This window comes from Vicugna pacos, chromosome 19, assembly GCF_048564905.1.
Source record: "Vicugna pacos chromosome 19, VicPac4, whole genome shotgun sequence".
NCBI classification, from domain to species: domain Eukaryota; kingdom Metazoa; phylum Chordata; class Mammalia; order Artiodactyla; family Camelidae; genus Vicugna; species Vicugna pacos.
In genome coordinates, this window is record NC_133005.1 from 46,434,220 (window position 1) to 46,444,264 (window position 10,045).

At 50.4% G+C, this 10,045-nt stretch overlaps 1 long non-coding RNA gene and 1 other non-coding gene across 2 annotated transcripts; one reads left to right on the forward strand and one right to left on the reverse strand.

Moving 5' to 3' along the window:
- The first annotated feature begins 7 nt into the window (after positions 1-7).
- On the forward strand, positions 8-8,272 carry LOC140687497 (uncharacterized). Its single transcript, XR_012061895.1, has 3 exons — positions 8-227; positions 7,064-7,955; positions 8,089-8,272. It is a non-coding gene; the product is annotated as an uncharacterized lncRNA (long non-coding RNA).
- On the reverse strand, positions 6,784-6,890 carry LOC140687512 (U6 spliceosomal RNA). The gene has a single exon (XR_012061902.1). It is a non-coding gene; the product is annotated as a U6 spliceosomal RNA (small nuclear RNA).
- Positions 8,273-10,045: the final 1,773 nt, after the last annotated feature.

Sequence of the window (10,045 nt, forward strand, 5' to 3'; positions counted from 1 at the left end):
CGGTGCCGAGAAATAAGGCCCGGTAGGGCCCGGCGCGCTTGCGCAGGGGCGAGGGCAGGGCCGGAGGAGGACGCGGCGGCCCCGCCCCCGTCGGCTGGCTCTGCTGACCGGACCCGCGGACGCTTCTGCCCCAACTGGACCTCCGCGTGGGTCGGAGCGAGGGGACAGGACCCGGGAGAGCATGCGTAGGGTGACTCGCTTGGGGTGGAGGGAAACATGCATGACCAGTAAGTGACCAGCACCAGGTGCAAGTGCCTTTGTGTCCCGCGTGGGAGGGCCGCGCGTCTCTGCGTCCTTCTGCGCGTCTAGTCCGAGTCCTGCGATTATCACGTGTCACTTGTTATAGTAAGCCTTAAGAACGGTTTTGAGCATTCCCATGTTCGAGCCCGCGCACTGCCTCCCGGTGTTCCGCGTTGCCCGCCGCCGAGCTGTCCTGTGCTGCAGCCACTGGCAAAATGTGCTTGCTTAAGTTTGCATCAGAGTAGAGAGAGTTCCTCAGTTGTCACTGAGCCGTAAACGACGCTCTGGTGCAGGGTTTGGAACGCTCTGAGAACGCTCCCCTTTTTAAAAAGTAGCTGGAACATAAATGGGGTTTTCCAAAACGGGAGAAGGCGAGCCTTGCGCAGCCTGCATGGATGGCCTTTGCCTTGCGAGCCAGTGCATCTGTTTGATGGAAGGTGCGGCGGGGGCCCTGCCCGAGCCGAGGCCGGTGTCGGGCACTCGGATCTTGCCCCCGAGAACTCCTGGAGGAGGCGGGCACGGCCCCTTGTTTCCCTGAGCTGCTGCTCCTCACCTGCGCCTGGCAGTTAGGGGGGCCAGGGGGCGGCGGGCACGCCAGACTCTCCCAGCTCAGGCGCCGGGTGACCGCTCCCACTCGGGGCGGAGAAATGGACACACGTGCCTTCTTTCGAAGCAAGCCGAGAACCTGTGTTTATACTTAAGTGGGAAGAGCACTGAGGCCTTTTCCCGGACCGGGACATTTTCAAGCAAACTTCATTTCAGCGATGTTACAACTGGGAGAGTTGCACTTTCATTCTGTTTTCAGTGATGTAGAGTTTACTCAAGCCAGTGATGGGGAGGTCTTTCTTTCCAAAGATTAAACTGCGAGCTTATATCAGCGTTGCTGTTGTACTGTGTTTTACATGAGCGGGTGTGCTTGGCCTGTGTGTCATTTATCAGTTTCCCTGTCCTCGCATTCCAGAAGGAAATGCCAGTGTAGTGGAAGGAAGAGGACTTGGAACCACGCAGGAGACAGGACCAGGCCTTCGTGGCACCTGTGTCCTGTGCCTGCTGTTGGGCGGTAGGGTGAGATGTGGCTGCTGGCCCGGAGTCTCTGGCCCCGACTCCCCCGTCTTTTCCCACTGCTGCGTGGCCTCCACCTGTTTCTGCCGCAGGACGCCAGACCTGGCGTTTGAATCTCCGCTCACCTCTTGTGTCTCCGAAACAGTGAGGTTACAGCCCTGGGCTCTGCTTGGCTGACAGGATGGATTAGTTCGTACGTGTGGAGGGGGTGCATGAGGGTTTCTCCCCAGGAACACCCATGTGACATGCCCGGCCACCCTGGGCTCCCAAGGGGAGGGGAGCTTTCACTCTTGGTCAGTTACAGAGGAGGGGAACCCGGGAGAGAGTGTCATCAGCAGGCCCCGGATGCTGTGGGATTGCTACACCCCGCCCTGTACTCACACCAGAGGCAGAACCAAGGCAGGCAGGCCTAGCTCCGCCAGCAGCCACCTGTCCCTTCTGTCCATCACTCTGCAGGCCACAAGGTCCAGGCAGCCCTATCTGGAGGAGGGCGGCCAGTGCACCAAATGTGACAGAACCCTGCACGGGGAAAAGATGCATTCAAGTGCAAGACACACCAGTCAACCGATCCAAGAGTAAAGTTGATTGATACGGTTTCAGATTCACACTGCAGCCAACTTTTAAGAAACTACCTCTCACCTAGCTTTGGTTTAGTATTAAAGAACAAGCTGATAAAGTACACTTTCTTTTTCCAACCAAGTATCTGTGTAAGGCCAGGTTTTTTTTTAATATACTCCAACCATTCTCACAATTTTTTTTTTTTAGGAAAATGTCATTGTTTTTCATTTTAAAATGTTAACATGTTGGGGGAGGGTATAGCTCAGTGAGTAAAGCACATGCTTAGCATGTACGAGGTCATGGGTTCAATCCCAAGTACCTCTGTTAAATAAAAAATAATAAATAAATAAAATAAACCTTGTTACCCTCCCCCGAAAAAACCCCAAAATAAAAAATAAAATGTTAACATGTAATGGGTGTATTATTTTTAAATGAATTATTATTTTTACATTTCTGAGTTTTAATTTCTAACATGATCACTGTTGATGTGTGTAACTCACATAGACAAAGCTCTTTGGGGGTCCTCCATAAGTTTTTAAGATTATGAGGCCCCTGAAACCAAAGAGTTGGGAAAGTTTTCTCAGAAGTACTAGTACATCCATAAACTAGATGATCATGCAACAGTGAAGTGACATTTATGAAGATGTGGGAAGAGCGCTAACACGTTAGCATGTGGGCTACACAGAGGTCTGAACAGTGGCCACCAAATCCCAATGGGCAAATCCTCTCCAGGGGGACAGGGTGTTGGTGCATCAAGAAAAATGCGTCAAGATTTTTTTCTTTATACTTTGCAGTGATACAGTGAACATGTATTATGTTTGTAACCAGAAAAAATGTTAATAAAATAATGCCTACTCTATTTTCCTCATAGTGGGCTTTGTGAAGATTAAAAACATTTTGAAATGTCTTGAAAAAATTATAAAGCACTTTAAGTATATAAAGTTTTATTGAGTAACATGCAGATTCTCACAGGGCAGGACTGGGTCTTCCAATCTGTCTCTCTTCTCTGCAGTGAGACACATACGTAGTAAACATTAAACTAACATTGGGTACGCACTAAGTGTTTTAAAGCTATGAGTTATGTATCTACAATTGCTGGTCTTGGTTGAACTCTATCTTCCAAAGTTACGTTGATGTCTCAAGTCGAAGTCCCAGGACCTCAGAATGTGACCTTATTTGGAAATAGGGTTGTTGCAGGTTTAAGTAGTTAAACAATGAGGTCGCGTTGGGTTGGGTCCCAATGACTGGTGCCCCATAGAGACACACACAGAGGTGAAGCAGCGCTGTGACAACAGAGGCAGAGATGGAGTGATGCCCTCTAAGCCATGATGCCAAGGACACCAGCCAGCGCTCTGCTGGACACCCCAGTCCCGGGGGAGGCCCCCAGCTGCAACAAGGAGAGCAAAGTTCATTGCAGCACCAGCCCTTCAGGCCGGGGTAGGTGGGGCAGAAGTTCAAACACTTCTGGCCACAGCATTCTGGCAAGAGCGGTGGCCGAGCGCTGACAGAGCAAGCCCTACTCAAGCAGAGACCTGATGGGCGTCGTCCCCACACCGGGCCCCTCCCCAGCCTGTTGGCCTGGCTGCACCCTTCCAGTCCTACAGGAACAGGACCTGACCCTCCCCGTGGAGTCTGAATGCTGAGTGCTGGGGTGCCCTGGGGTGCACCCATCTTGGCAGGAAGGATATCCCCACAGGCTGTGGGCCCCCATCTGTTGAAGTGTTCCAGGCCCCAGCCCTTTTTTTTATTTTTTCTTTTTTATGTGTGTATTTATTTTACAATATATTTTTTAATTGCAGTATAATTGATGTATAATATATGTTACAGGTATACTACATAGTAATGCGTAATTTTTAAAGGTTATACTCCATTTATAGTTACAAGACATTGGCTGTAGTCCCAGTGTGTACTGTACAGCCTTGTAGCTTATTTTACACCTCCACCTCCGTGTTCCCCCTTCCCCTTCCCTCTCCCCTCTGGTTCCCTTTCCACCTCTGTGAGTCTGTTTCTTTTCTGTTATATTTACCAGTTTGTTGTATTTTTTTAGATTCCACATGTAAGTGATGTCTTAATGTATTTGTCTTTCTCTGTCTGACTTACTTCACTCAGCATAATGCCCTCCAGGTCCAGCCATGCTGGGCACCAGAAACTAGTACAACATTTTAAATCAACTCTACTTCAATTAAAAAGCAAACAAGCAAACAAATCATTTAATATATGGGCAGAAAAAATGAATAGACATTTTTCCAAAAGAGGAGATGCAGATGTCCAACAGGAACATGAAAATTTGCTCAGCATCACTGATACCAGGGAAATGCAAATCAAAATCACAATATCATCTCACACCTGTCAGAGTGGCCATGATCAAAAAGGATACAAATAACAAATGTTGTTGAGGGTGTGGAGAAATGGGAGCCCCTGTACCCTGTTGCTGGGAATGCAAATTGGTGCAGCCACCATGGAAAACAATATGGAGGTTTCTCAAAAACCTAAAAATAGAACCACCATATGGCCCAGCAATTCCACTCCTGGGCAGATATCTGCGGAAAACAAAAGCATTAATTCAAAAAGATACATACACCCCGCTATTAACAGCAACTTTATTTATAACTGCCAAGATAAGGAAGCATCCTAAGAGCACATGAATAGGTCACATATAAAGAAGATGTAGTATATATGTGTAATGGAGTACAACTCCCCCATGAAAAAGAAGAATATTTTGCCATTTGGGGCCCTTCATTCACTTTTTTTTTTTCCACTTCAAAAACCAGAAATTTTTAATTGGCATAAGCATTTCCATTGCATCAAAAACAACAAAATACCTAGAAATAAGCTTAACCAAGGAGGTTACCTATACTCTGAAAACTGTACAACATTGATGAAGGAAACTGAAGATGATACAAAGAAGCAGAAAGATTTCTTGTGCTTTTAGATTGGAAGAATCAACATTATCAAAATGGGCACACTACCCAAAGTAATCTGCAGATCCAATGCAACCCCTGTCAAAATACTCATGATTTTTTTTTGCATAACTAGAACAAACAAAATTTATATGGAACCATAAAAGGCCCAGAATTGCCAAAGCAATCTTTTGTAGGTCTTTTTTTTCTTTCTTCTTTTTGTTCTCTTTTCCTATGGTTTGATGACTAGAGAAGTTCTTTTAACATTTGTTGTAAAGCTGGTTTGGTGGTACTGAAATCTTTCAGCTTTTGCTTGTCTGTGAAGCCTTTGATTTCTCCATCTGAAGTCTGAACAAGAGCCTTGCTGGATAGAGTATTCTTGGGTGTAAGTTTTTCCCTTTCATCACTTCAAATATATCGTGCCGCTCCCTTCTGGGCTGTAGAGTTTCTGCTGAAAAAGCAGCTGATAGCCTTACGGGAGCCCCCGTGGGTGTTATTTGTTGCTTTTCTCCTGCTGATGTTAATATTTTCTCCTTCTCCTTAGCTTTTGTCAGTTGGGTGACTATGTGCCTTGTTGTGTTCCTCTTGGGTTGATCCTGTGTGGTACTTTCCGCACTTCCTGGACTTGGATGACTGTTTCCCCTCCTAAGTTGGGGAAATTTTTGGTGATTATCTCTCCAAAATATTCTCAGGTCCTTTCTCTCTTCTCTTTCTGGGACCCCTGTAATGCGAATACGAGAGTGCTTCGTGTCCCAGAGTTCTCTTAAATTGTCCTCATATCTTTTCATTCTTTTTTCTGTTCTGCAGTAGTGACTTCCACTAATCTGTCTTCTAGCTCATTGGTCAGTTCTTCTGCCTCATTCAGTCTATTCTTGGTTCCTCCTAGTGTGTTGTTCATTTCAGTGGTTTTATTCTTCAGCTCTGGATACTCTATATTTTCCAGCTCTTTGCTAAAAACTTCACTCTGTGCATCTAGACTCCTCCTGAGTTCTCTGAACATCTTCACCATCATTACTCAACTCTTTCTTGGATAAATTGCCTATCTCCTCATCACTTACTTCTTCTTCTGGGATTTTATCTTGTGCCTTGGCCTGGAAGGTACTCCTCTGCTGCCTCATATTGTCTGTTATTCTATTTGTATTTTTAGGTAGGTTAGTTACATTTCCCGACCTTGGAGAGATGGCCCTCTGTGGGAGACGTCCAATGTGTCCCAGCAGTGCACTCCTCTCTAGTCACCCAAGGGCCATGGTCCAGCCAATCCCAGTGTAGAGTCTGGCCTGTGTTTGTGGATTCCTTCCACAGCCTTTGGGATGTTGTTTTCTTATTTCTGGTATCTGCCCCTAGTGGATGAGGCTGGAGTACAGCCTTATGCAGGTTTCCTGGCAGGAGGAGCCGGTGTCTGCCCACTGCTGGGTGGAGCTTGGTCCTGGACCTCTGGTGGGTAGGGCCGTGTCTAGAGGCCTTTGTGGCTCAGGAAGTTTGCTAATGGATAGGGCGGTTCCCACCCAGTATGCTGTTTGGCCTAAGGCTTCCCTACGGGCTGTTGGTTGGGACTGGGTCTTGGTACTAATGATCCAATCAAAATGTCAGTCTCCAGGAAAGTTCATGTAGATGAACACTCCTGGATTGTCTGCCACCAGCTTTTATGTCCCCTGGGTTAGCCACAGCCATCCCCTACCTCCCCAGGAGACCTTCCAAAACCAGGAGGCAGGTCTAGCTGAGGTTCCTATAAAGTCACTGCCTCTGCCCTTGGACCTGGAGCACTCGAGATTCTATATGCTTCCCAAAAGAATGAAGTCTCTGTCCTGTGGGGCTTCTGGAGTTAAGCCCCACTGGCTTTTGAAACCAGATATCCTGGGCTTGGGCGGAACCCTGGGCTTGGGTGGGGCTCAGAACTCTCACTCCTGTGGGAGGGCCTCTGCAACTTAATTATTCTTCAGCTTGTGGGTCACCCATCTGGAGGTGTGGGGACCGATTGTACTGTGAGCACGCCCCTCCTACCCCTCCCCAGCCCTTTTTTTTTTTAAATATGGAACACTTCACGAATTTGCGTGTCATCCTTGCACAGGGGCCATGCTAATCTTCTCTGTATCGTTCCAATTTTAGTATATGTGCTGCCGAAGCGAGCACTCCCCAGCCCATTTTAAAGTGGCCCTGTAGGGTGGAAAGTTGGCCTTTCCAGGCAGCCAGATCTGGGAGAGCCGAGGGTCACTCCCCCTTCACGGGTTCAGGAAGGATGGAGCCTTGCCACAACCTGACTTTTAGCCTCCAGACTGTGAAAGAACTCATTTCTGTGGTTTCAGGCCCCCTAGTTTGTGGTACGTGTCACAGCAGTCCTGGGAACCGAACCTAACTGCCGAATTGCATGATTACTTTTCTTCAGCAGGAAGAGAAAGACTGTGGTTTGTATCGACTGTTTCCACCCTCGCTTCTAACAGCCACACCGGAGCTTGCCTGATGGCGAAACGCATGAGGGGCTGCGGGGGCCCCTTTGGGACAGACATCTGTGCTTCCATCCCACCTGCTTTGCTGGACACCCCATTTCAGGGTGGGAGGGGTCCACTGTGACCCCAGGGGGCGAGGGAGCACCTGCTGTGTCCAGAACTCAGGGTCACTGGAGGCAAAGTGTCTGACATGGTTTTCAAATCTGTCCCCAGATTCTGACACCCTTCCTTTCCAAAGGTGGGGCCCAGCCCCCCTCTCGAGGGTGGGCTTTTCTGAGTGACTCACTTCAGACAAACAGAATGTACATGACTTCCACGACTACCTCATGTGGCTGCCCCCTTTGTCTTGGATGCTGCCCTGGGGACCAGCTGCCGTGCCATGAGGCGGGGAACTGAGGTCTCCAGCCAATGCCTGTGTGAGCCAGCAACTTGGAAGCATTTGCCCAAGCCCCAGTCCAGCCTTCAGATGACCAGCACCTCCACCAGTGTCCTGACTGCACTCTCCTGAGAGGCTCTGCACCAGAACCACCCAGCTCCTGAATTGCTGATTTGATGGAAACTGAGATAATTCATTACACACAATAGATAATTATTACAGCTCTAACTGGCCTCCCAGAAGGACTCCCATTTTTGCTTTACTTTGTTAAGGAAAAGCATGATTGCTTTTCTGGGGAGGATTCCCCACCACCCCCCAATGTCAGAGGCTCCATGTGGTGACTGCCCCTCAGTGCCTTACCAGGGCCCCTAACAGGTAAGATGCCAGGCGTGTGACCAGCCTGGTCTTCTGGGAATGTGTGAGCATGTGCCTGTGTGCCCAAAGGATGGGCATGCAGAAGTCACACCTCATGAAAATATTTTCAACGTATTTCCTTCCCCTCCTGCAGATTTCTGATGTCTCCACCCTATTGGAGGCTGTGACTTTCCCACCACTCCCTGGAGACGGAAGGAGGGGTGACAGTGAGAGCTCCTTGGAGGCTGGGGATATAGCCAGGACTGCCCTAGGAGAGAGCCATGGCTATGGGAAAGAGGTGAGTGGGTCTCTCTGGGTCCTGGGGAGCAGGTACCTCTCCAGGGCCTGTACCTGGGGCCATGTGTGGGCCTGAGCATGGGCAGCATGGACATCTGCCAAACAGCAGAGGGGTCCCTCTGGGCACCTCAAGGGAGCTGTCTGGGTCCCCACATGTGAGTCAGGATGTCTACTTGTTCTCTTTTGGCCACTGCAAGTCCCCATCTTGGGGCCAGATCTGTGTCTGTGAATAATCAGCTGCCCAACGGGGCCCACAGAACCATGGGGCACAGCCCTGGGACTCGAGGGTCCCCCCCAGCCTCCAAGCAAGACCCAGAATCCTAAGGCTGCAGTGAGAAGGGCTAGCCTCAGACCTAAGACTCCAGTCTTCCTCCAGTAGCGACCTGAGAGCCGGACCGGCAGAAAGGCCCTGGACTGGGGAGAGCTGGGGTGCCCCGCTCCCCGCAACAGGCAGGCCCCAGGCCAGCCCCACCCACAGCCAAGGGCTTGTGTGCTGTTAATGTGCTCTTTTCTTAAAATTGCTATGGTCATTGGAACTATTCACCATTTAGGTGATAAAACACAGGGGTGGGGCTCACACGCGGCATCCCCGAGGCTCCTCGGACCCACAGATGCAGGACACCACTGGGCAATTTAACCATTTCTTAAACACACGGTTTTTTTTTTAATCATTCGATTTAATTTTAAGTTCACTTTCACTACGTGGATGAGATGGGTGCGTATGACACTTGGCTTCCGCTATGAGAGAGCTGCCACTGCTAAAAGAAATCCAACCCTCAGTTCCCTTTCTGCTCCCCTTTCTGAGTCCCACAGAAGCCACTTGTGGGCACGGCTGGGTTCCAGTCCTGCCTTGTCACTCCCTTGGGGGCTGTCTTGGTGGGGACAGGGAGAGGAGGCATGGGTCCCTACTTCCCCTTAAGCCCACTGCAGGGCATCGGTATCCACCGTGCTCTCCGGCTGGGCCCTGAGAGGCCACGAGCAATGTCCCCATAGGTTTCTGTAGAATGAAAGCTGTGGGCGCTGTAGGTGGCAACCACCTGGGTTCTGAAGCACTGGCCCTGGGTCCTGTGAGAAACCCCTCATGCTTTCCACCAAGAAGATGGTCAGCAGGGATTCTGCCCTGAACCCCCGACAGTAGGCTGGGGCTGCCATGGAGAATGGGGGGGGGGGCAGGTGCTGCAGTAGAACAGCAACCGGATGCCCTGTGTCTGGGCAGGTGGCAGTCCTCAAAGGCCGGCGCTGGGGGATCTGGAGCTCCCCCCGAACTGAGGGAGAGGAAGGTACCTAGCCAAGTAGGGTCTTGGCACGACAGGCCTAGAGCCAGGCCTCTGACCTGCAGGCTGGCAAGGGGGCCACCAGCCAAGAATGTCAAGTATGGAGCAGGTGGTGGGGATGGCTTGAGAACCCTGCCTCTGCCCTCCAAAATCTGAATCTGCAGGCATCTGGTCCCCTGCCCCACAATATCTACTCAGGGCTCCCTGAAGGATACTTGTGGCTGCACCAACTCACACTTGACCACACTTGTCCAGAGGCAAGCCTGAAAGCCCTGAGACCAGGAGCATTCTGGGAGTGTCTTTCTACTGGAGCAGGGGGCACAGGGGAGGGGGCCAAGACTCCAAAGGGCTCTAAGGACAGGTCCTCCGAGGGCCTGCAAAGCCCAGGGGAGGGGAGGAGGGACAGCGGGAGGCCAGCTTTCCCTCACAGGTGCTGGGCCAGAAGGAGGAGGGCCCTTCTCAGAGGAAGGGCCAGCAGGGCATGTCCACGCTGCCCACATCCCTCTAGACCATGGCAGTTTGCCCACTCATGGGTCCCTG